This window comes from Leucoraja erinacea, chromosome 3 (assembly GCF_028641065.1).
Source record: "Leucoraja erinacea ecotype New England chromosome 3, Leri_hhj_1, whole genome shotgun sequence".
Lineage (NCBI taxonomy): Eukaryota > Metazoa > Chordata > Chondrichthyes > Rajiformes > Rajidae > Leucoraja > Leucoraja erinaceus.
This window is the reverse complement of record NC_073379.1, coordinates 31357771-31385396: the sequence shown is the minus strand read 5'-3', so window position 1 is coordinate 31385396 and position 27626 is coordinate 31357771.

Sequence of the window (27626 nt, the reverse complement as noted above, 5' to 3'; positions counted from 1 at the left end):
CACCACTTCCGGCAATGCGTTCCAGGCACTCACCATTCTCCATGTAAAAAATGTGCCCAACACATTTCCTTTAAACTTTGCCCCTTTCAGCTTAAAGCTATGCTCTCTAGTATTTGATATTTCCATCCTGGGAAAAAGGTTCTGACTATCTACTCTGCTCTACCTATGCTTCTCGTAATTTTATATACTTCCCTCAACCTTTAGCTTTCCCAAGAAAACATTACAAGCCTGTTCAACCTCTCCCTATGGCTAATATCCCCTAATCCAGGCATCATTCTGGTAAACTTCCTCTATACCCTTCCCAAAGCTTCCACATTATTCCTGTACTTGGCGACTAGAAATGCATGCAATACTCCAAATGTGAACGCACCAGTCCTATAAAGCTTTATTGTGACTTTCTGAACCTTAAACTCAATAGCCTGACCAATAGTGGCAACCATACCATATGCCTTTTCACCAATCTAAAAAAAAACGCAAAGTGCTGGAGTAACTCCGTACGTCAGGTAGCATCTCTAGAGAACATGGACAGGTGACATTTTGGGTCAGGACCCTTCTTCAGACTGACCCTCTGAGTTATGCAAGCATTCTGTGTCTTTTTTGGTAAACCAGTTCCTTGTTTCACCGCTCTATCTACATGTGTTGTCACTTTCTGGGAGATATCACCGTAGACCCCAAGATTCCTCTGTACAATAATGCTGTTAAGGGTCTTGCTATGAAGTGAGGCTCATAGGCCTACAATTCCCTGGATTCTCCCTAGTTCCCTTCTTAAACCAAAGAACAACATTGGTGTCTCTCCAGCCCTTCAGGACCTCACCTGTGGTTAGAGAAGGTGCAAAGATCTTCTTCAAGGCTCCCATGATTTTACATTCTTGCCTCTCTCAATACCTGAGCCTTCAAGGCCCTCAGTGAGGTCTTAACAAAAAGATCACAAGGATTCAAAAATCCACAAAAAATTTATGGAATTTGACCACCCCTTTCCTAAATACCCAGTTATCTTTTCACGCTACTTCAGATGAGAACAAATTTAATGCGGACAGATACAAGAGATACAAGATAGATTTATTCATCACATGTGCCAGATGCCACAGTGAAATGGAATTCCCATACAGCCATACAATTAAAAAAAAAGGGACACAACATACTATAGGGTTTGACATAAAACATCCCCACACAGCAGAATCAAAGTTTCCCACTGTGTGGGAAGGCACCAAAGTCAGTCTCTTCCTCCATTGTTCCCCGTGGTCAGGGCCTCCCCGTGCCCTCCGCAGTTGCCGCTACGGGCGGCCCAATGTCCAGGACCGCTCGCCGGGGTGTTGTAAGTCCGACGTTGGGGCTGCGGGACGTCCTCAGCGGCGTGGACACAGAGTCGGACCCCTCCTACCGGAGTCGGTGGCTCCCAAAGTCCGCAGGCCGCGCCGGGTGGAGACTGCTGCTGGCGGCCCTCTGCAAGGCGCCCCAGGACTCCACGATGACGGTCAGCGCCGCCCGCACCAGAGCTCCACGATGTTGGAGCAACGGCTCAATGCTTCGGAGCTCCAAACGGCGACCCAGGTAGGCATCGCCCGCTCCGCGGTGACTCCAGCGCTGCGCCGCCGCTGTAGCAGCCCTGGTCCGGTTCCCGGTCCCCGGCAGGAAAGGCCGCTCCGATCCAGCTGGTAGGCCACGAGGTGGGGGGCGAGGACGCGACTCGGAGAAATAGTCGCGTCCCCACCAGGAAGAGACTGGGAAACGGTTTCCCCCTTACCCTGCCCCCCTCCCCCACATAGAAAAGTAAAAGTTTCCCCCAACACAAGACTTTAGACTGACTAAAAATTTTAAAAAAAGATAGAAATTCGATAGAAAAAACAGCTGCTTCCCTCCAACTTCCTGGATCTTTAAAATGTAATATGCCTATTTTAAATTGTTCTCTTTATCTTCACTCCCACAAAAGCATGCTGGCAGACAAGTGAGGTCCCACATGAGGGTTAAAATCAATCCCCTAGGTTCAGAGTGCAACTTCAGTAGTGTAGTTCAGTACCTTGGATTAAAAGACATCCTTAATAGGTAATTGGAATGTGTTCACTCTAATTTAGGATTATGAAATGTAATATTTATTAAATTCAACAGGCAAATACAGTATTGCAAAGAATGTTCAAAAAGGACAAAAATATATATCTATTTATACAACAAAACTGCTGGAGAAACACAATGGGCCAGGCAACATCTGGGGAGTGAATGGACAGATGGTATTTAGGGTCAGAACCCTTAGAATCATAGAGTTATAGAGTGATACAGTGTAGCATCAGGCCCTGCAGCCCAACTTGCCCACACTGGCCAACATGTCCCAGCTATACTAGTCTCACATGCCTGCATTTGGTCCATATCCCTTCAAACCTGGCCTTTTTAGACTATTTATGCAGTGTTGTTTACATCCCTTTCAGAATATCTTATGATATACCTTTGAAACCTTTTTAACTTTAGAAAAAGCTCAACCAATTTGCAGAAACACAGCTTTCTACTTTCATAACACTCATTTAGATAAAATAAGTTACCATACTTTTCAAAACAATATTGTGTTTTTTCTATCAATCTCGGAGAGCAAATTGGCATCTTTGTTTAATAATTCTTTGAACACAATATCTCGCTGGAGCTGACCTCATTCCTTACTTCATTGGATTGCCTGTATAAATCTTTCTGTTCAAGTCTCAAGTATGAGACTTTAATTCCCCATCCTGTGCGGGGATTGCTGATTGGCGCGGGCTCAGTGGACCGAAGGACCAGATTCCGCGCGGTATCTCTAAACTAAACTAAACTAAACAAATGCAAGAATGTCTTAATCACACAGGAGAAGAGACAGATGCATAAGAGGGCAATAATGACCAAGGATTTTGTCATGAAAGGAACATACAGGCAAATCTGTGGGCATGGACAGGACTGTGGGATGCTATGTTACTTTCCTGGTGGTAGGCACAAGAATGTCATTGAACAGCTACAAAGGATCCTGAAAGGGAGGGGTTTGTGGTCCACATTAGCACCAATTGCATAGATAGAGAGAAGGATACAATTCTGCAGGCATGGTGTAGAGAGGTAGGAAACAGGTTAAAAAGCACAACGTCAATGGTAACAATCTCCGTCTAACCACCAATGCCATGAAGAGGCATTAAGACATAATCATAATCGTACAGCACAGAATCAGGCCCTTCAGCCCACCAATCTTCAATATGTTTTTTATCTTTTAAATGTTGTTGTAGTACCTGGCTCAACTACCTCTTCTGGCAGCTCGTCCCCATATACCGACCATCCCCTGTGTGAAAAAAGTTGTTCCTCAGGTTCCTATTACATTTTTCCCCTCTTACCTTAAACCTATGTCCTCTATTTCTTGATTTCTTGAAAGTCCTGGGATGTCAGGACTTTCATATGAAGAAAGACTGGATAGACTCGGTTTGTACTCGCTAGAATTTAGAAGTTTGAGGGGGGATCTTATAGAAACTTACAAAATTCTTAAGGGGTTGGACAGGTTAGATGCAGGAAGATTGTTCCCGATGTTGGGGAAGTCCAGAACAAGGGGTCACAGTTTAAGGATAAGGGGGGAAATCTTTTAGGACCGAGATGAGGAAAACATTTTTCACACAGAGTGGTGAATCTCTGGAATTCTCTGCCACAGAAGGTAGTTGAGACCAGTTCGTAGGCTATATTTAAGAGGGAGTTAGATGTGGCCCTTGTGGCTAAAGGGATCAGGGGGTAAGGAGAGACGGCAAGTACAGGATACTGAATTGGATGATCAGCCATGATCATATTGAATGGCGGTGCAGGCTTGAAGGGCCAAATGGCCTACTCCTCCACCTATTTTCTATGTTTCTATTCCCCTCCTTGGGGAAGAAGACTCTGCATTCACCCTATCTATTCCATTCATGATCTTATACACGTCTGTAAAATCTTTCCTCATCCTCCTGAACTCCAAGGAATAAACTCATAGCCTGCTGAACCTCCCTCTATGGCTAAGACCCTCAAGTCCTGGAAACATCCTCATAAATCTTCTCAGCACCCTTTCCAGCTTAATGACATCCATCCTATAGCAAGCAGGGTGACCAAAACTGAACACAATAATCTAAATGTGGCCTCATCAGCGTGTTGTACAATTCAACATACCATTCCAACTTCGTTACTCAGTACCCTGACTGATGAAGCCCAATGAATCAAAAGCCTTCTTGACCAATCTATCCATTTCATTCATCACATCTTTCCAATTCACCAGACTTAATTGCCATGTCATGAAAGCTTATATTTGTCAAGTGACAAATTCTATATTTATAAAGGTCAACATCTGATTATATCTGTAGGAAGGAACTGCAGATGCTGGTTTATACTGAGAATAGACGCAAAATGCTGGAGTAACTCAGCAGGACAAGCAGCCTCTGAAGAAGGGTCTCGACCCGAAACGTCACCTATTCCTTTTCCCCAGAGATGCTGCCTGTCCCGCTGAGTTACTCCAACATTTTGGGTTTATCCATCTTATTATATCTGTTGTTTTCCTCTATCTGTATAAGCCCCATGGACATTATAAGCCAAGACTGTTATGGTTAGCCTCAACCCCAGGCACCATACAGATTTCCATATCAACAGGGCTGATTGTGACAGGATGATGCATGACTGAAGCATCGGTACATTTGACATTTGCTTGCAAGAGCAGCAGCAGTTTAATGGAACAAATGCCATGATTTGTTGCCAATCTCTAAACCTCTATTCCTTTACACTTCTGATTCAATTGGGAATAATATAGATCTCGCAGTTCTCTTAACTAAATCTTCAAGAATTTCCTTGAAATAGCAGTGAATTGCTGCTTAATTAAAGTAGGTGCTGCTTGGAAGGATCCTATGGCAAAGGAACTCAAGGCAGCATCTTTAGTTTCAATTAGGATGAAAGTGTGTGGGCTGCTGTCAGGTACTTTGATGCCTCATTCGTGAAATTGCTTGTTTCTACTTTTCCTTTTGCATTATTTAACAGAACCTGAATATACCCATTGGGGAGACTGATTAATCCTTCAAGCAGGGAATAGCGAGATCAGGTCCAAAGTTTTTTCAGGGTGGTTGGGTTGCCAATGTTTAGTGGGTGAACACTGGTTCAGACAACACTTCTGTTCTACAAAGTCTGGAGCATTAGTTTCATTAGCAAATATATACAAGCTCAAAAATTCTCAGCATTACAGATGCCAGCTGCATTCAAACCATGTTCCAGTTAAATGTTTGGGCAAATGCATACGGATCACTGGCCTAAAGATGGGAAATACATGGATATTTGCATGAGAGCATATAAATGAGCAGCAATGGTGCCTTCAGCATTTAAGAATTCCATTGTACTGTCAGGAACCAGTTAACGTTCTTGATGTGCTTTTCCTGATAAAAAATTGTGTCATAATGTCACCATTACGCAAGATGTTGGGAATTCTGTGCCTCCATCACCAGTTTACAGATAGCTACTCTGACAAACTCAAAACATCGGCCAAGAGGCAAAATTAGCTGGGGCCACATAATTACCCAATTTACATTATCATTCTGCCTCTGGCTCAAGAAATAGAAAGGTGTTTTACCCAAGACATAAGTGATTGATTATTTTTATTGATGCCCTCAGGGAGTAGCTCCAGTTACTCCAATTTGACTATATGACCTTCCAAAAGACTGCTTCAGAATAATAAAATGCAGATGTCAAGGGCAACAGTAGTGTCCTTTGCAGCGAATTTACTATTGTTCTCTTGAACCATCCACCTTCATCTGCAGGATTAATCATTGTGTGCACGATCATAAACTTCTAAATGTGCTGATATTTGGCATAATTTCAATAGACAATAGACAATAGGTTGAGGAGTAGGCCATTCGGCCCTTCGAGCCAGCACTGCCATTCAATATGATCATGGCTGATCATTCCCAATCAGTATCCCGTTCCTGCCCTCCCCATATCCCCTGACTGCTATCTTTAAGAGTCCTATCTAGCTCTCTCTTGAAATTATCCAGAGAACCGGTCTCCACCGCCATCTGAGGCAGAGAATTCCACACTCACAACTCTCTGTCTGAAAAAGTGTTTCCTCATCCCCGTTCTAAATAGCTTACCCCTTATTCTTAAACTGTGGCCCCTGGTTCTGGACTCCCCCAACATCAAGAACATGTTTCCAGCCTCTAGCGTGTCCAAACTCTTAATAATCTAGGATTCTCTCGCATCCTGCTAAACTCCAGAGTATACAAGCCCAGCCGCTCCATTCACTCAGCATATGACAGTCCCGCCATCCCGGGAATTAACCTTGTAAACCTACGCAGCACTGCCTCAATAGCAAGAATGTCCTTCCTCAAATTAGGGGACCAAAACTGCACACAATACTCCAGGTGTGGTCTCACTAGGGCCCTGTACAACTGCAGAAGCAATTTCCAAAAGCAATTTACTTTTTATCATCACTTTTTTTTCATTCCATAATTTAAGGTTACTCTTAAGGTGTGGTATATAGTTGCAACATTTATGGATCGCGGTCCTGAGCACTGACACCCAATTTGGAAATGACTCGATTTTATAATCTGCTCCGTTGTTTCCAAACTTTTTTGTGGGTTTGCGTCTTGTGACTTAAACATTAGACTTTAGAGATTCTGCGTGGAACCAGGCCCATCGGCCCACCGAGTCCACGCCGACCAATGATCACCCTGTATACTAGCACTATCATACACACTAGGAACAATTTCTCATTTTCACTGAACCCAATTAACCTACAAACCTGAACATCCTCGGAGTGTAGCAGGAAATCAGAGCACCTGGAGAAAATCCAAGCGGTCACAGGGAGAATGCACAAACTCCGTCCAGACAGCACACATAGTCAGGATGGATGCGGGTCTTTGGCACTGTAAGGCAGCAACTCTACCACTGCCTCAGCATACCACCCTAATGTCTATAATCATCTCCAGCAATGTACTTCCTTGAGATATGGGTGTTTCTGTAAATTCAGCACTCAGTAGTGAAACTGAAGGTCATCAAACGTCCAGGTTATTTTCCTGTTTTTTATGTAATATTCCCATTGTTTCATATCCTGTATTTTGTGTAGTATAGATCATGGTGTATAGCCAATATAATGAGATGAAGCAAAAATAAATACATCTGTTTTTACAAAGAAAAATAGCAGATATGTCCCTGTGTCTTCTTGCCTTTTTTGTGACATTTTTTAAGTAGGATTTCGTCAAATCCTTAGGCTGATTTATACCAGAAAGATTACATAGATTTTTCAATTAAATAACTCTATATAAGCCAAATTCAGATTATGCTTATGATTTTTATCATTTACCACCCGATAAGATGGTTTTCTGATGCCCCAAGATTTTTCTTATAAAATCTTTATTCGTTTTTTTCCCCCAAAACAAAAACAAACAACAACAAAAAAGAATAATGATAAACATAACAATGATATTGATACATAGGGATCAGGATCACATTAATAACGGGTATAACCTAAATATGAGTCCAGTGTCAAAATACACATTGAATATAAACCTCCCGATCTCTATGTAAATATAGTTAAATGTTTAAAAGAAAAAAGGAAAAAACAAAACCCCCCTAAACTAGAAAAAAAAAGCAAAACAGAATCTGGGCTGCAAAGAAATTCAACAATTTAAGTCCCTGTTTGTCGTCAAGTCCATTTCACCATATAAAGGTAAAATAATTAGTATAACGGTTGTAGAGGGGACAATTTATGTCGTGTGAAAATGTTGAATGAATCTTCCCCAAGTCCAAATTTAACCAAGGGTTCAACAATGTCACTCCTGATTTTTTCTAAATTTAAACATTATATCATTTCAGAGTACCAACGGAGTATGGTTGGAGGGTTAGAGTCTTTCCATTTAAAAATAGATCTTCTTGCAATTAATGTGATAAAAGCAATCAGCCGATGGGCGGAACGGGACAAATGAATAGAATCTAACATTGGTAGCCTAAAAATTGCAGTAATAGGATGAGATTGTAAATCAATAACTAGAACTACAGAAACAGTATCAAAGATTTCTTTCCAATATTTTTCCAAAAGTGGGCAGTACCAAAACAGTGAGGCCACTTCTGAGTTACATCTGTCACAGGTAGGATTTATATGACCATAAAAACAAGCTAACTTATCCTTTGACATATGAACTCTGTGAACCACCTTGAATTCTAGTACTAGTTCTAGTTATATGGTTATATGGTTATTAATTGTATCAAAGCGTGTCTTGCACACATTGAGGAAGTATTAACTAATTGAAGAATCCTCGCACATTTCTCAATAGATAGATACATTTGGAGTTTTCTTTCCCAGTCATTCTTAATTTTATCAAATGTTTCCATTTGTAATTTCAAAATCAACTGATAAATAGCTACTAATCCCTTCCTCTTCCATAACAGAAAGGCTTGATCAGTACTAGAAGGTTGGAAGAAAAAATTAGATATGATAGGACTCAATAAGATAAAATCATTCAATCCAAAAAACTTACGAAATTGAAACCATATTCGGAATGTCTTATTATTGGATTAGTCGTATATTTATTCAATCTCGTAATTGTAAAAGGTAACAAGGCCCCTAGAACAGAAGCCTTGTAGAGAATCACATTCAAGATTTATATATCCTGGTCATTGGGTATCTTCTAAATCATTTGTCCAAAACGTTAAATAGCGAGCATTAACTGCCCAATAGTAGAATCTAAGATTCGGCAGTGCCAAACCACCGTCTTTTTGGGATTTCTGTAAGTCTTTTTTACTTAGTCTAGAATGTTTATTCTGCCATATATATTAAGAAATTTTGGAGTCAATAACATTAAAGAAAGATTTAGCAATAAAAATTGGTATCATCTGAAATAAATACAAAAATTTAGATGATAGAAGATAAACATTTTAATAGCATTGATTCAGCCAATTAAAGATAAAGACATTGGTGACCATTTAGTAAACTGTTGTTTGATATGGTCAATTAGAGGCGTAAAATTAGCTTTAAATAAATCCTTGTGTTTCTTGGTAATCTTAATACCTAAGTAAGTAAAACTTTCGGTAGTCAATCTAAGTGGAAACTGTCCATAATTCGAAACTAGATTTTTTAATGGAATAAGCTCTCTTACTAAGATTAAGTTTATAACCAGAAAAACTGCTAAATTTATTAAGTAGTGCTACTATTGCCGGAATAGATTTCTCAGGATTAGAAATGAATAATAACAGACCATGTGCATAAAGAGATAGCTTATGTGTCTTATTCCCGTGGACATTACAAAAAATGTTAGGTCTTTGTTTAGCACTAACTTGGAAAATATTAGACCATTGTTTTGCACTAAACTTGGAATCAAGTAGTTTGATTGATAGTTTCAAGGGTGCATGATCAGAAATAGCAATTGCATCATACTCACATGCAGTGACCAATGAAACTAGCCGAGAATCTATTATAAAGTAGTCAATCCTAGAGTAACTATGATATACATGAGAGAAAAAAGAAATCCTTTGTCATTTAGGTGTAAGAATCGCCAGACTTCTAACATTCCAGAGTCAAGATTTTGCAGCAGAACTTGTGTAGCGGTGTCTATTTGGCCACATGTTAAATGTGTGAATTAAAAGCAAAGTAACCGTTTTTTATATTGTATTTTGTGTTTAAGCTTTCCATTGAAATACTTAATGAATAGAACTTCAAATCATGAAATAAAAATCTAGTTTGCTCATCTGTCTCATTCTGTTGCCACCCCTGTTGAGTAATGTTGTGAATGCTATTTATAGTGCTATAATGGGTTTTTAGCACGTTGCAATTTTTTTACAAATTCAAACAACACGATTATAATGACCCTGGTGTGAACTATGGGCCTCGTGGTGGGTTAGGTGCCAACATTTTGTAAGAGAGCTTAGCAATGAGTAAGTGTCTTATATGTCTTATAAATACCAGTTTTTCTTGTTTTTCTTTTCAAATTTTGAAAGTATTAAATTTTGGTCAATTTTGATTACAAATTAGCTCAAAAGGATCATAGGATGGCCCATTTTTAATGCTGTGGTCTTTCATTATGATTTAATTACTTTCAAATTTGGCCACCCATGTCACAGGTTGGCACCCTTATTTACGGGAACACCCATATTGATGCCCTTTCTACTCTCTCCATTTTTCCATTCCCTATTTTCATTATTCCATTAATGCTGACTTCTTGGCCCCATCTCCATCCCTCACGAAGGACCTTAACTCAAATTTAAAAATCTACCCTAATCCCACAAGCAGGTTCATAATCATACTGTCCCAATTCCAAAATAGCAGGAAAAATAATCCTCATTCTCCCACTAATACATCCTTGAGATCTATTAACATCCAATGCATGACTGGCTATTCAGATAATTTGGGCATTCTTTTGAAAACCATACATTTGTCTTGAGACCTTCAACAGAAGTGAGGATGAATAATTGCAAGTAAAATTGGACAAAAAAAGCAAGAAAAGCTCAGGCCAAAATAAATGCAACTGCCAGCAAAATGCAGAAACTCCAGAAGTAAGTCCTCACACAAAATACGACCCATCCATATTATCCAGAGATGCAGCCTGACCCACTGAGTTACTCCAGCATTTTGTGTCCCTTTTTGAAGAAACTCAGGAAGATAGGAATATAAGCACATGAACAACAATCATTAAGCTGCCCACAAACATAAACAAAAGCTTTAGCATTCCCAACTGAAAATATCTATCAAAACATCTACCTCAAAACCTAAAAGATTGGCCAAGCTTTTGATCACTTGTCCTAATATCTCTTTATGCAACACTGTCAATTTTTCCATTGCCAATACTCCTGTGAAGCACCTATAGGATATTTCACCAGATGAAAAGCACTCTTTGCTTATTGATGTTGCAGCATATGAGAACCTTTTTAGGTTGTACAAGTATACAAAAAGTCCAACTAATCTAATCTTTAGTTTAGTTTAGTTTATTGTCACGTGAAAAGTACAGAGAAACACTTTTGTTGCAATAACAATTGACGTGTTCAAACAGTCAATACACCTGGTATTCATGGGGTTATATACAACCTTTCTTCCCCATAAATAATCTATTGAGTTTTTGGACAGATTTTAGTGTTACTTTTTGCAGTGATAGGTATGGGTGGAATTAGTGAGAGTGTTCATGAACTGCATTCCTATCCCTCTAGCCACCATGTTCTTTGCTTCTCTTCACATCCTATTGACTCATCATTTTCTCTGAAAGAATGTGAGATAATCAATTATTCTGCTAGATTTTTATCCTGTAGTCTAGTCAAATGAGATGTTTTGAGATATACAACCACGTGCTCACATGTACATTGCCTATATCAAAGAGCCATTGTTATGCTTAGCCGAGAACAATAAACAATGTCAGTGCTGTATATTAGAATTTGCAAATTAAGGCTTATTAATGGTTATGAACAGTTAGTGTGGAAGTAGGTAATGTGTGGCTATAACTGAAGATGATAAGATTTTACAGAATTACATAGAAACATAGAAACATAGAAACATAGAAAATAGGTGCAGGAGTAGGCCATTCGGCCCTTCGAGCCTGCACCGCCATTCAATACGATCATGGCTGATCATCCAACTCAGTATCCTGTTCCTGCCTTCTCTCCATACCCCCTGATCCCTTTAGCCACAAGGGCCATATCTAACTCCCTCTTAAATATAGCCAATGAACTGGCCTCAACTACCTTCTGCGGCAGAGAATTCCAGAGATTCACCACTCTCTATGTGAAAAAAGTTTACCTCATCTCGGTCCTAAAAGATTTCCCCCTTATCCTTAAACTGTGACCCTCCTTCGTTCTGGACTTCCCCAACATCGGGAACAATCTTCCTGCATCTAGCCTGTCCAACCCCTTAAGAATTTTGTACGTTTCTATAAGATCCCCCCTCAACCTTCTAAATTCTAGCGAGTACAAACCAAGTCTATCCAGTCTTTCTTCATATGAAAGTCCTGACATCCCAGGAATCAGTCTGGTGAACCTTCTCTGTACTCCCTCTATGGCAAGAATGTCTTTCCTCAGATTAGGAGACCAAAACTGTACACAATACTCCAGGTGTGGTCTCACCAAGACCCTGTACAACTGCAGTAGAACCTCCTTGCTCCTATACTCAAATCCTTTTGCTATGAATTAGTCTGAAGAAGGGTCTCAACACAAAACGTCACCCAGTCCTTCTCTCCAGAGATGCTGCCTGTCCCACTGAGTTACTCCAGCTTTTTGTGTCTATCTTTGGTTTAAACCAGAATCTGCAGTTCCTTCCTATAAAATCTATGAACCTTGTGGAGTAGAAACTTGGGTGTGACTAAATGCATCTAAGAATTAAGTGAATAAATAATTTCCAAGGAAGATTCTGTCTTGCATATATGGCTCCTTGCATTTGGAAAATGGAACAGGAAGATGGTATTAAATTAGTGGCCTAAGTGAAGTACACACTATCCCCTAAAGTCAACATCAGGCAGTTGAGAATGTAAGAGCCATAGCCCATCTCATGTTGATGAACCTTTACACTCTGTCGATCCTGGTTAACTGGTATGTTGTGATTGTAATTTTTCTGTAAACTAGGAAACTATTGTTAAACTTTGATGCTTGAGAAAAGTTGGAGCATATATTCAGAGTCTGGGGAAATTCATTTCAGAAAAGGAATGGTTTGGAATTATGCCTTGTGCAATTGTGCCATCTGGTGGCGAAACAATTGTCACACTTTCAAAAAGGGATCTTGCAGGAAGAGAAGGTTCAGGGTAGATCACAGAAGAGTTCAGAATCCATCATGAACTTGTTCCAGACAATACTTCAAGCAGCAATGTACTTTGCAAATTGACAATTTGAAGGTGTGTTTGCAATCATGTTTTTGTTATAACTCATTTAGCAAGATAAAATAAAGTACTCTGCACAAGTTAAAGCAGGCTTGTGCACACTATGTCCTAACACTGGGTGCTGTGGTAGGTGTCTGCCCACTACTTTCTACCACTGGGTTGTGACCCAGGTGTCCACATCCTTCTACCACCGGGTCCTGAGATAGGTGCCTGCCACCTTTGGGTCCTGAGGTACATGCCTGCCATCTTCTATCTTTGGGTCCTGACCCAAGTGTCTGCAATCTTCAACCACCTGGACCTGAGGTAGGTGCCTGCTACCTTCTACCTTCCACCATTAGGACCTAATCTGAATCTGAATCTGATCTGGCACTCTGATTCAGATGTTATAGTTTGGGCATCCCATTTGGCCATCTTATAGGGGGGATCTTATAGAAACTTACAAGATTCTTAAGGGATTGGACAGGCTAGATTCAGGAAGATTGTTCCCGATGTTGGGGAAGTCCAGGAGAAGGGGTCACAGCTTAAGGATAGAGGGGAAATCCTTTAGAACCGAGATGAGATGAACATTTTTCACGCAGAGAGTGGTGAATCTCTGGAACTCTCTGCCACAGAAGGTAGTTGAGGCCAGTCCATTAGCTATATTTAAGAGGGAGTTAGATGTGGCCCCTGTGGCTAGAGGGATCAGGGGGTATGGAGAGAAGGCAGGTACGGGATACTGAGTTTGGATGATCAGCCATGATCATATTGAATGGCGGTGCAGGCTCGAAGGGCCAAAAAAGCCTACTCCTGCACCTATTTTCTATGTTTCTATACTTTTATCATCCCAATTCAGTTCAGATTCCAATTTGTAACCGTTGCATTCCCTCTCTCTTTGTCCCTCCCCCACGCTAGTGTCTTGCTAGTTTCACTGTTCATATCCCTTCATTATAACCTCTTCCACAGCCAACAATGTGTGGGTTCCAACTTTCCTGAGTCATTGACGCCGACTTTGATTTGCTCTGTAACTTTTAATACCTCTAGTTTCCCTCTCCCCTGAATCACAGTCAGAAGAAGGGTCTCGACCCAAAGCGTCACCTATTCTTTTTCTCCAGCGATGCTGCCTCACCTGCTGACTTACCAGCATTTTGTGTCTATCTTCGGTGTAAACCAGCATCTGAAGTTCCCTACACATTTTGACCACAGAAGGTGCTGCTTCTGGAGTTCATTAAATCACATGTTCGCCACAATATTGGCATACAATGTAATAACTGTACAATCTGTATATTTGGGCAACACTATGGAATAACTGTACAATCTGTATAATTGGGCAACAGCAAGACATGATTGGCCACTTTGCGTATTGTAAGATTCTACAATTACTGCTATAACCGACAGAAATATAAATGGGATTTATATTTCCTATGTGTAACACAAATATTTTATTTAATTCTTCCTCCTCTTGGCATCAGCAGTCCTAGAAAGGACACTAGCCAAAGCAATCAATAATATGTGTATTACTATAGTCTAATTTCTTTCAATAATTACAAGTATGTTCTGTGCTATTTTTGTCAGTTTTAATGTCTTGTGATGAAGAAATTAAGCGTTGGTTCCTTAAATCAATGACTGTGGGAGATAGTGTCAGATTATTTCTAGCCATTATTTCACAGCATAATATTTTACACAGGGCTCTTAATGTGTATGAAGTAGCCTTTAAATATTGTGCAAAATGTATTTCAGTCCCATGAAATAATTAGTGGGAGAGGCATATAGTCACCTAATTGTTCCAAATTAATTGACGGAGCTAAAATTATTTAATCATTAATGCTAAAACTAAAACTGAATTAATGTATCTTTTAGAATTAAATCTTTTAATTAGAGAATACTCTCCGATTCTTTTGGTTAGTCCGACAATGTAAATCACATGAATAGACTACTTCTAAATTAATGTAAGTCCATTTGGAAGATATTGTTGGCTGTCAAAGAATCCTAATCAATTAATTTCCAATTATCTCAAGTTAACAAAGCCACTGTGTGCCAGTTGGTGCCATCATTAAAACAAGTACCCAGTTCCACAAATCCCCATAGGTGGAAAACAGTTTTAGAACATCTACCCTTAACATCCAAAGTTCAAAAATGCGTTGAATGTGAATGCAAAAGGAAATGTAAATGGAAAAGTAAATTTAAATGCGATGCAGATATTAGATTGTTTTCTAAATGGGAAGAGAATCCAGAAATTGGAGGTGCAAAGGGACTTGGGAGTGCTGCTGCAGGATTCCTAAAAAGTTAATTTGCAAGTCGAATCAGTAGTAAGGAAGGCAAAAGCAATGCTAGCATTTATTTCAAGAGGGCTAGAATACAAAAAGAGGGATGTAATGCTAAGGCTATATAAGGCACAGGTCAGGTCGCATTTGGAGTATTGAGCAATTTTGGGCATCATATCTGAGGAAGGATGTACTGGCTCCAGAGAGGGTCCAGAAGAGGCTTATAAGATTGATCCCAGGAATGAGTGGGTTAACATACAATATGATAAGCGTTTGACAGCACTGGGCCTGTACTCGCTGGAGTTTACAAGGATGAGGGGGAATCTCACTGAAACTTATAAATAAATTCTACAAGGCAGTGAAAAGAAAAAGACTGCAAAATAAATCTTGCAAATATACAGCTAGAAAACATGTCCATGGTAGTGTTCCACAACTGAGGTAGGACTATGATTGTGCTGATCAGATCAAGAACCTGATATTTGTAGGAAAGTGTTCTGAACTTAGTGGGGTAGGATTCCATGCTTCTGAACCACCTGCCCGATGAGAGCAGCAAGATTAGGAAATGGCCAGATAGTGATGATCTTTGATGATAGATGCCGGCCTCATGTTGATGGCATTGATTCTGGAGAGGGTCTTATCTATGACGGATCAGGTTGACTCCACCACTCTGCAGCCTCTTGTGTTCTTGTGTGTTGGAATTGCCATACCAGGCTATGATGCATCTAGTCAGGATACTTTCTATAAGACATCTATTGAGGTTTGTTGGGAGTATTCAGTGACATGCCAAATCTCTTTATATGTCTAAGAAAGTTGTGTTGCTGGTGTGCCTTCTTTGTGAATACATCTATGTGCTGGACCCAGGACAGATCTTCTGAGATGTGAGTGGCCAGAAATTTGAAGCTGTTCACTCTCTCCACCCACCAATGAAAATTGGCATGTGGTCAAGCTCAAGTGCTTCATGTCCCAGCAACATCTTTGTGAATTGTCTCTGCATGCTCTCTAGTTTAACTACATTGCTCCCAGAGTATGATGACCAGAAATGCACACAGTATTCCAGGTGAGGTCTCAACAATGACCAGTACAGATGTAACATGATGCCCCAACGCTTTTACTTGATGCCCCAATCGATAACGGCAACCCTCGAATGGATGCAACTCACTACACAAGTTGAATCCGGTCACCTGCACAACTTCAACAATTACTAAGGTTTAAAGCGTCCCCAAATAGGCTAAATAAAAAACACGAACATTTTCGTAGAGCACATGTTAGACTGATTCTTCTGTCAAATTACTTCTAGTCAAGCAAGAAAGGAAGTATTACTCAACTTAACAGCGAGATAGGACAAAACTGATGTAAATGTCAGAGAACAAATGAGAAATTGTGATGACACTGCAGGACTCAATGTGAAAATAGAAAAGAAGAATTAAAGATAACTATTTTGGACTGATAAAAAGGTGAGTTCAAAGTCATAAAAAAGGAATTGTTATGAGGAATTGTTACAAACAACTCAGAGAGATGGCCATTAATTTTCAAGTAGCATATGATCAAAAAGAAAGAGTTTCTTTTCAATTTTATTGCTATTTCAGCAGATAACATTTTGGAGATTAAAACTAATTTAATAGATAAATTTCCAAGTGATTCTAACATACTATTCCCTGAACATTTAATAGACTTGACTTATACAAATTAAATAAAGAGAACACTAGAGTAAGAACATTGCCAGGGTTTTGAAATTATATAAGGATATTGAAATATTAAAGGACCTGTCCCATTTACATGATTTTTTCGGCGACTTGCCGGCACCCGTCATAGACACAGTAGGTTGTCGAAAATTTTCAGCATGTTGAAAATCCAGCGCCGACCAGAAAACGGTACGACTTTTTGGGCGACTACTCATCACGAAACAGGCGTCACCCCTCAACATAAATAAAAACATTATTCTCTACAGAATAAAAACAAACAAATAAGGCTAGTGAGATTAAACAAAGTTTGGAGGTTTTGAATATAAAATTACAAAAGGTCTCAGCAGTGGTGAACAGTTATTTTATAGACGGGTGGCTTCTTCCACAAATGTCAGTGTTAGGACCACCGTATTTAATATATGCCAATGACCTTGACTTGGGTTTACAGTGTATTATTTTTAACATTTGCATATGGCATAGAACTCCAAACAACATTGAACACAGTAACAGATTTGGGGTAAATTGGTGAAATGAGCATTAAGTACTGCAGCTCATGAAATTTAATGTAGAAGAGATTAGCTGATACGGTTGAGTGTAATGAAGACAGGCAATAAATGGTAATAAATGGTAATAAAAGGGTTGGACAGGCTAGATGCAGGAAGATTGCTCCCGATGTTAGGGAAGTCCAGGACAAGGGGTCACAGCTTAAGGATAAGGGGGAAATCCTTTAAAACCGAGATGAGAAGAACTTTTTTCACACAGAGAGTGGTGAATCTCTGGAACCCTCTGCCACAGAGGGTAGTCGAGGCCAGTTCATTGGCTATATTTAAGAGGGTTAGATGTGGCCCTTGTGGCTAAGGGGATCAGAGGGTATGGAGAGAAGGCAGGTACGGGATACTGAGTTGGATGATCAGCCATGATCATATTGAATGGCGGTGCAGGCTCGAAGGGCCGAATGGCCTACTCCTGCACCTAATTTCTATGTTTCTATGTAAAGGGATGCAGTTAGAGATACGATGGATGTTTGTACACAAACACCTGAATATGGCATGTCAAGTCCAGAGGGCTTAAAAAAAAAACTTGTGGTATCCTAGTCATTAATAACAGCACAGAATACAAAAGGAAGCAATGAATGAGATTATTAATTTACTGATCAGCCAGCTGCCATATTGTGATTGAATCTTCTCACTGTTACGAAGAAGCAGCTATAAACAGAAATAAAATGTGTAAGAGGAAATAGCCATTAATACAAACATGAAGCATCTTGAAATTGTTTTCAAATGTAACTCCAACAAGCAGTAGTCAAGTTGGAAATTAAAAATGAAACTGCGTGGAGACGATAATGGGCCTGTCCCACTTAGGCAATTTTTCAGCGGTCTGCCGGCGAATGTCAAGTTGCCGGCAGTCAACTGAAAAACGGGGAACTGGAACGGCGATTGTCAGAGTGGAACACACAAACACATCACTTCCTTCACCAGCCTGTTATGCAGGTGGCAGGACAGGGTAAGCGGGGGGAGCGCTGTCTAAAAATTTCACACGGTGCAAAGCCAAGGTGAAACAGACACACACCGCAATGAACAGGAAGGTTGGTGCTGTAAAAAGACGGCTAAAGCACAGTGTACGGTATGTCCTTTAAAATAAGGGGGGGGGAGAGGAGGGGGGGGGGGGGGGTGGAGGGGGGAGGGGGGGGGGGGTGAAGTAGTGGAGATAACTTTTAAGAAGCCAGAGATACACGGCTGTGAAGCTCGGCGGACATTTAACATTACTGCTCGGTTATCCTTGCTTCTGAAAACTACTGCTTACCTTTTTTTTCCCCAATGAGCCAATGAAATTCACCAGTCAGCACCGGCTACAACCTACGAGAACCTCCGAGAACCTTCGACCTCGTGGCAACAAATTAGGACCTACCTACAGTTTGAGAATTCTCGCTACTCTCCATGGCGGCTTCATTCTAGTCACCGCTAATTTTTCAAAATTCCCGGCGACAATAATGAGGCCGCGACAAGTTCCCAGAATGCAGGAACTCCTCACGACCATGAAGGTGACTCCCCAGCAACAACCCCCGAATATGTGGCAACCATGTGGTGACTGCATAGTCTCCTGCAGTCGCCTAAAAAGTTGCCTAAGTGGGACAGGCCCATTAGGTCTGTGAATGAAGACAGCGGGAGGCTACTTAAGTGAAGTATTTTGGAAACTGATTTGGCCATAAGATATCCTCATATGCACTAGCCATACATACAGGCAGTAGGGTGATGTTAATTAGAGTCATAGAGAGACTCTATGCAGGAAACAGTCCCATTGGCCCATCATGTCCATACTGACCCATTTACACAATCTTGATAATTATTCTCTCCGCATTCTCATCAATTCTCTCCATATTTCATTATCCATCTAGACATTAGAGGAAATTTATAGTCGTCAATTAACCGGCCAACCTGCATGTCTTTGGAATGTGGGAGGAAGCTGGAGCACTTGGAGGAAACCCATGCAGTCACAGGAAGAATGTTCAAACTCCACGCAGGCAGTGCCCAAGGTCAGGATTGATCCTGGGTCTCTGGCGCTGAGAGGCAACAGTTCTATCACTCTGCCACTCTGCTGGCCTACAAAAGAACTAGGCACCAGAAAACCTATGTAAAGATACGTAGTATTTTTATGACTGAATTCAAGGAATGATCTAGTCTGGCATTTTTTTTTAGCAATTAGCACATCAACCATGGTTATAGGCAAATCAATAATTGGTGTATTTTGTCTATGCATATATCTATATCTATATCTATATCTATCTATATATATATATCTACAAACAACAAAGGTCCCAAAACCAATCCCTGTGGTATGTCACTTGTTAAAGAATTGCAGTCAGAAAACATTATTTCATCGCTTCCCTCTGTCTCCTATTACTCAGACATTTTTGGATCCAGTTCACCAACATGTCTTGGATCCCTTGTGTCTTAACCTTTCGGACAAGCCCAGCATGAGGGATCTTGTCAAAATTCCAAAGAAGTGAGAAATCACATGGATAAATAGAATTGTCCATGATCAAAGTAGTCATTACTACTCATTAGTCACCACACTGAGAAAAAGAAATACAACATCTCTAGTGACTCCTTGGGATGGAGAACCATTCAGATGGTGTTGAGAACCTTGAATGTATGCATTGAGACTGCAGAGAAGTGGCAGTAGTGTACCATCTCACAAATTGTCCACCAGCACATTGCTCCCTCATGTAGCTCCTGTTCCTTCTATAGATAACCATATAACCATATAACCATATAACAATTACAGCACGGAAACAGGCCATCTCGGCCCTACAAGTCCATGCCGAACAACTTTTTTCGCTTAGTCTCACCTGCCTGCACTCATACCATAACCCTCCATTCCCTTCTCATCCATATGCCTATCCAAGTTATTTTTTAATGATACCAATGAACCTGCCGACACCACGTCCACTGGAAGCTCATTCCACACCGCTACCACTCTCTGAGTAAAGAAGTTCCCCCTCATGTTACCCCCAAACTTCTGTCCCTTAATTAGTCTGCAGTTCCTATATTGGCCTCATCATTCACCCCGGAACTCAAAAAACTAGAGTAGAAGTAAATCATTCTCAATCCTTTTGGAGTTTAGACATTAGAGGTACAGGATGGAAACAAGCCCTTCGGCCCACCAAGTCCGCACAGACCAGCCAGCAATATCCTACAAACTAGGGACAATATACAATTTTACTGATGCTAATTAACAATCCTATATGTCTTTGGAGTGTGGGAGGAAACTGGAGCACACAGAGAAAGCCCTTGCAGTCACAGGGAAAATGTAAAAACTCCGTACAAACAGCACCCATAGTCAGAATTGAACCCGGATCTCTGGCGCTGTAAGGTGGCAAATCGCTGCCCCAAACAGACATCTTAAGGAAGATTACATTATTGAACTTACACTTACTTACAACTGTGCCAACCTTGTAGTACTGCAACCTTACTTGTTTACACTCAGTGGATTGGCATCAGTATCAGTTACAACTGTTACTATGCAACTTGAGGCAGAGTGAAATTCCTCGAGAGTAAATTATCATGTTGCTTTATACACTCCTTCAAAATGAGGGATGCTGTGATTACAACCCTTATCAATCCAAAGTGCAGGCTATTGCCTTTAGATCACATAATGAGCTCAAAGAGATGCATTAAAAAATTCTCCTTCTTTTTCAAGTCCGCAGCTTCACAGCATGTAGCTTGGCTGTTCATTAATGGAGAAAGAAATACAATATTATGATTTATTAAGGACGTATATCTCCAGGGGTCCTGATTTGATCAAACGTGTTAAGGTTACCCAGTAATTGCAAAATTAGAGTGTAATTTAAACTACTGTATTTTCTTACAGATATAATATTAATAGATTCCATATTTTCATTGTGATGGTCTCAGAGTGTATTCAGATTGTTTACGTGATTTTCACATTACAATTCTGTATCTCTCTTTTGCACACGAGTCGGAATACTCAAAGAAAATACTCTCACATCACTGTAATGCCCAGTTTTAACATAATCAAAAGTGGAAGGCAATACTCATCAGTAAAATTTGCAGAAGAATCAAAATATGTGCCTTGTTAAAGACAGAAGGGTGGCCCGTTAAAATACTTCAGAATTATGAAAGACAGCGAGTGGCAAAACTGGTAATTCTCAAACAATAGTTATGGAAATAATATCATGATTTTTATACCTATTCTATGCAAACTCACTGCTCTGGCTGGTTACTAAAAGTGCTCTCCGTAGCCAGTGCTAACTCTGTCACTCGCTGGCTGTAGTTATCAGCAGTGTGCCTAATGGCAGCACCAATTGAAATTGGTCTGCTCCTCGTAAGAATGATGCATTATTCTATTCTACATTTTCATTGGATCTCATCTCTTTTGATGTCTCATTTTCACACACTTTACCCATCCTTCTCTGTGTCTCCTCTTTGACCCTCAGTCTGAACAAGTCTCGACCCAAAATGTCACCCATTCCTTCTATCCAGAGATGCTGCCTGTCCCATTGAGTTACTCCAGCGTCTTGTGTCTCTCTTCGATGTAAAACAGCATCTGCAGATCCTTCCTATGCATTATAGAGCTACAGAATCATAGTTTCGTAGAGTCGCACAATGCACAAGCAGGCTCTTTGGCCAAACATGTTGCTGGGTGACGCCTGTATGGTCGTGAGTAGTGGCCCAAATAGTCATACCTTTTTTGTGGTCAACATTTGAACATTTTTGGCAACCTGCTGCGACTATGACGGGTGCCGACAAGTCGCCAAAAAAATTGCGTAAGTGGGACTGGACCTTTACTCACTCTGTGCCTTTCTCTTGCCTATTCTGTCCACTAAAATTTCTCTCATCACCCTCTACAAAAACTTCTCACCTCTCACCTGCCTTGGCCTTGCATAGGATTCCACCTCCTTGACAATTTAGGTTAAACCCACCTGTGTAGCACTGGCGAACCTGCCTGCCAGGACATTGATACCTCTCCAGTTAAGGTGCAACCCATCCCTCTTGTACAGGGCAACTCTGCCCCAGAAGAGATCCCAATGGTCTAGAAATTTGAATCTGAATCCCTGCCCACAGCTCCCCTATCTTCCTGTTCCTACCCTCACTAACATGTGGCACTGAAAGCAATCCAGAAATTACTACCCAGGAGTTCCTGCCTTTTATCTTTTTACTCAACTCCTTATACTCATGTTGCAGAACCTCCTCCTTTTCCTACCTATTTTGTTTGTGCTCCTCTTCCCCCTTGAGAACGTCATACAGTCACTCTGAGACATCCTGGACCCTTGCACCAGGAATGGACCTCACCATCTTGGAACCTCGACTGCTACCGCTTCTTGCCTGAAACAAGAGTGTCCACATCATAGGGGGAAGTAAATCTTGTGAAAGAGAGAGAAAAAAAGCACATTGCTTTTGGATGCCTCTCTGAGGACCTTGGACAAGAAAATGCAAACCCAGGAATTTCAGTTATATGATCTGAGTGCAGTGTATTGGAATTGGTTTATTATTGTCACGCATAGTGAGATGTAGTGAAGATCTTTGTTTTGTGTGCTATTGAGGCAGGCACACTGTATACACATATAATTGTGCCATACATGAATGTTGCAAGATGGTTACATAATTTGCATCTTCAAGTGGAATATTGGATCAAATGCACCCCCAGCCTCATCACGATACGGTACGATACGCTAGAACTTTATTCATCCCTGGAGGGAAATTAGTCTGCCAACAGTCATAACACCAAGGTACATGAAAACTTAAAATTAAAATTAAATTAAAAGTGAAAAGTGAAAAAAAAAAAGAAAAAGACCAGCACAGCCAATTCACCCTGCAATCTTTCCCAACCAAGCAAAGGTGAACATGTGCAATTATGAAGTACTGGCAGTAAGGCGGCTGAGGCAATCAGTACAAATGAATTAGATTGTCAATGTTACTGGTATGGCTGCATATCAATTCAAGTCACTTACTCCATTTTTGTGACCTTACAACACATGAGCATTTCTGAAAAGTTAAAAACTAGAATTTCCTTTTTAAAATGTTTTAATATTATTAGTTTTAAAAATAAAATGTATTAATTAAATTATGCGGTCAGGCCCTTAAACAGCTTAAGCAGTTTATAGGATGGTGGTCCGCCACATACACCATGAGCAAGGTTAGCGGTTCATTTCTCATGATGTGTGTGTGGCGGATCATCACAACCTTGGATGGTACGATTATATTTCTATATAGTGTGCCTGACTCAACAGCACACAAAACAAAGATCCTCACTGCATCTCGCTACGTATGACAATAATAAAAAACAATTCCAATACACTGCATTCAGACCAAAATTCCTGACTTTGCTTTTCCTCAACAAAAAACATTGCTTTCACCCCTGTGAACAAGACTCAAAATTGAAAATCGAATGTTTAAGCTCTTACATTTAGCACCGTTGCTGATCTCATGCTCAAACCATACAGTTTGCACACACTGTTAGCTAGGCAAACACGACGGACAAAGGCAAAAGAAATAGACTAATAGCACTTCCTATAGCAGGCAATGTTTAAATGCGGGCAGCAGTCACTATAACTGGGGTAGGCAAGCTAACTCATGGAAGGACAGGACCCAGGCTATATTTGGAGCATCCACTAATGAGATTGTGACCAATAGAGAGTTCAACAAGTGATGAGCAGTATCGGTACATCAATCACAGCTTGTCACACCTTAATTTCATCAGAGAATCATACACCCTGTGCTCCATAGCATAACTTTATCTCTCTGTGCCTTCATTCAGCTACCCAAGAAATGCTACTTAGCCATGCAGTGGATGGCAACAGAAAACAAAGCCTCCATCAATCAACTTTCACTTATGAACTCCAAGACAGATCATTGTGTAATTTAGAATTTAGCTCAGAGGTAGGAATTGCATTAGTGACCTGCAGCCAAAGTAAGGGAACAACAAGGATAGATAGAACAGCAGCAATTTGCAAATAATAAAACTAAAGACTTTCACAGCATTAGATGGCATAAATAGGTTAGTCCACAGAAGAAGAGTGATGGGAATGTACAATGAAATACTTGAGATGCTGGGAAGCTCAGTGAAATGATTGCATTCAGTGATAAAGGCCACAGGGGAGCCTGACCAAATTCACATAGGGCTTATTCTCAATAGACTTATCAGTGAGGTTTGATCATTCAAAATCCTGTAAAATGAATTACTCTATTGGAAAACCAGTCACCTGTATTGCAATTGCTAATGTACAATTCAGAGAAACAAAAGATACATTTCAAGAATGAACAGACATAATCTCTTATCTGTGCTTTGTTTCTGTCCGTATATTCATATAGATCTGGATAAATGTTTAATTGGGTATATTGCCAGCTAATGCGAGTGTTTGATTCACAGAATCTTTTATTTTATTTATTTGAGGTAAAACGTGTAGATTTATTTATGCTGTGGCTAGATCTGTTTCATATATATATGTCCTGATGAAATACTGATCAATGAAATATGATTATAAGACTTTGTCATTTTGTGGGGTTTTTTTTTAATTACTTGTAGATCCTCACAGTACAGGTAGCAGCATTATTTAGATTTTTTTATGACAATATTGGATGTATTTCGCATAATATCGGAAAAACGTGGAAGTAATTGGCCTGTCCCACTTAGGCAATTTTTTAGGCAACTACAGGAAACTAAGCGGTCGCCACATGGTCGCCGGTGGTCATCGGGGTGTCACCTGTATGGTCGTGAGTAATCTCCTCAGTCGCCCAAAGAGTCGTAGCATCTTTCTGGTCGCTGAAAATGTTTCAACATGTTGAAAATTTTTTGCCGACAGTGGCGACCGTGGGTTGGCGCCAATGAGCATAGCTTGATGTAGGTGCAGTCATAGGTTGTCGCCAGGTTAAGGTAGGTAGTCGCCAGGATGTCATAGATTGTTGCCAGGATGTCATAGATTGTCGCCAGGATGTCGTATGTTGTCGCCAGGTGAGGTAGGTTGTCGCCGGTGCTGACCGGTGAAGTTCAATGTTGTATTTGCCACCTCATTAGTCCAGTCGCCATTTTTTTGGCAACCTGCTACGACTATGATAGTCGACGGCAGTCGCCTAAAAATCGCCTAAGTGGGCCAGGCTTTTCATTGTTAAAATTAATACTGAGTTACTTAATTTTCACAGTTTCACACCATGGCAAATTTGCTCTCTAAGCACTAACGTTTTGGTACTTATGAGATACATGAAAATTTAACAATTTCAGCTACTAATCATTTTAGGTGATTTCTTAAATGTGGAGTATGGCTCAGACATATGATTTTTGATAAATAAAATTAGGATCTTCAGAGTTTGCTCTAAGCAATGTTTAGTGGACAAGCTGCCACAGAATGAATTGATAAATAGCAGCAATTGGTCTGCCACTATACATGTGCAAGCTTTGATGCTACTCAATACCAATATTTACACTAATAATACTGCATGCCTAGAAATTTGATGGTTTTACACATTTTTCCTGTAGTGTTAACAGCTGGAAAATAGATTTTTCCCCATTATAAAACATTATGACCATGTCAGATATTTTTGAAGGCACTCCAGGAATTTGGCTGGTTGTAACTCACCCTTGATTAGATACACAATTAATCCCCACATAATGCTTCTTGGCAGACCCGTGGGAAGTCTGGTCATTCCAGGAGATTTAATTGTTGGACTTTATTTTGAACCCATTAATTGAGGCCACTTTTATGTTAAGTCCCTCACTTATCTTGGATACTTTAATCTCCAGATTCCTGTCCCTCTCTAATTTCACTCACTCCAGGTCACTTCTCCAAAGACCCAGATGAATTCACCACAACCTGCACCCTTCCCTTCCACTTAACATAGTCACCATTCTTGACTCTTCACTCAATGTTGCTCAGCCTTCCCATCGGTCTCCAGTAGCTTATCCTATTCTCCCACCTTCCACCAATGCACCTACCTCACTGCAAGGCCAGGAAAATGTGGAAACAAGGAACTGCAGATGCTGGTTTACAAAAAAACACACAGTGCTGGAGTAACTCAGCAGGTCAAGCAGCATCTCTAGAGAACATGGATGGGTGACTTTTGGCTTGGGACTCTTCATCAGACTGATTGTGGGGGATGGGGTGATGAGGGGAAGGGAGGCTGCAAGGGAGGTGGGGTTGGGATAAAGCCAGGCAAGTATTAGGTGGACACAGGTGAAAGTCTTTTTGAGGCAGATGATTGGAAAAAAAGCCAGCGATGAAAAGACAGAAGATGTGAGACGTAAGGATTGAAGAGGTGTGAATTGTGAAGCTAGAAGAAGAAGTGAAGGTGGGAAGGAATGGGAGGGGTAGTGGAGAAATAGATATGTCCAGGTGCAGCATAGGGTAGAGAGGGGGGAGGAAAAAGGAAGAGGGGAAAGAAAAGGGAGGGTGTGGGTTGTAGTTACCTAAAATTGGAGTGTTCAATTCGATCACTTTTCAATACCGATACAATTCAATTTTATACCCTTCGATTCTAAAGTAACCAACCAACTAAGGTGCTGTTCCTCCAGTCTATATACAAAACATAATATTTTACATTTGTACTGGTAGGGCCATGTACACTGTTAAAACAGTTGTTTATAAGTTGAAACAAGGAACTGCAGATGGTGATTAACAAAACAAGACACAACGTGCTGGAGTCACTCAGCGGGTAGGGCAGCATCTGTGGAGAATGCTCAATCATAATCAGCCCGAAAAAGGGTCCTGACTCGAAACGTCACCTGTCCACTTTCTCCAGAGATGCCGCCTGACTGGCTGAGTACACCAGTACTAGTGTATCTTTTTTTTAAAATAGAAGTTATCTCTGCTACAATAACCTAGCTCAAACAAGCAAATAAAGAACTAATCGTGACTATAAGCAAATAGATTACTAATTATGACTGGAACAATCTTCGATGAACTTGAAGCTGGAACCTCAGGGATTCTATGTACATGTAAGAGTAAATAATATAAATATAATTTTTTTTCTACATGTATAATCGAATGAATGCACAATTTGCCATATCACAAACGTAACGGCAACCAGCCAAGGAATGTGTCCTTCAGATGGTATCCCCATGCAAGCAAGTGTGGTTGGATTTTTTTTTTTTTTTTAAATACAATTACTTTCAATCAATGCCCCCATTTATCAATATTACTACAGTGGCATATAAAGAATGCTGATGAAATAGTTCTAACATTCTCGCTGCTCCCTTTAAATCCATGTCCATGTGGAGTGAATCCAGTAATGTTAGATGTAACAAAACTTTTATTGTAATAAAATTCAGCAGGGCCAAACAAATCAAACAAAGGTCTGATGTTCACCAAAGGATTGGCAATTTGCTGAATGAAAAAAATGAAGGAACTACTCATTGGCACCTCTAAATGTGTTCTGAAAAAATCTATACCGCGCAGGTATTCTATAGCATGT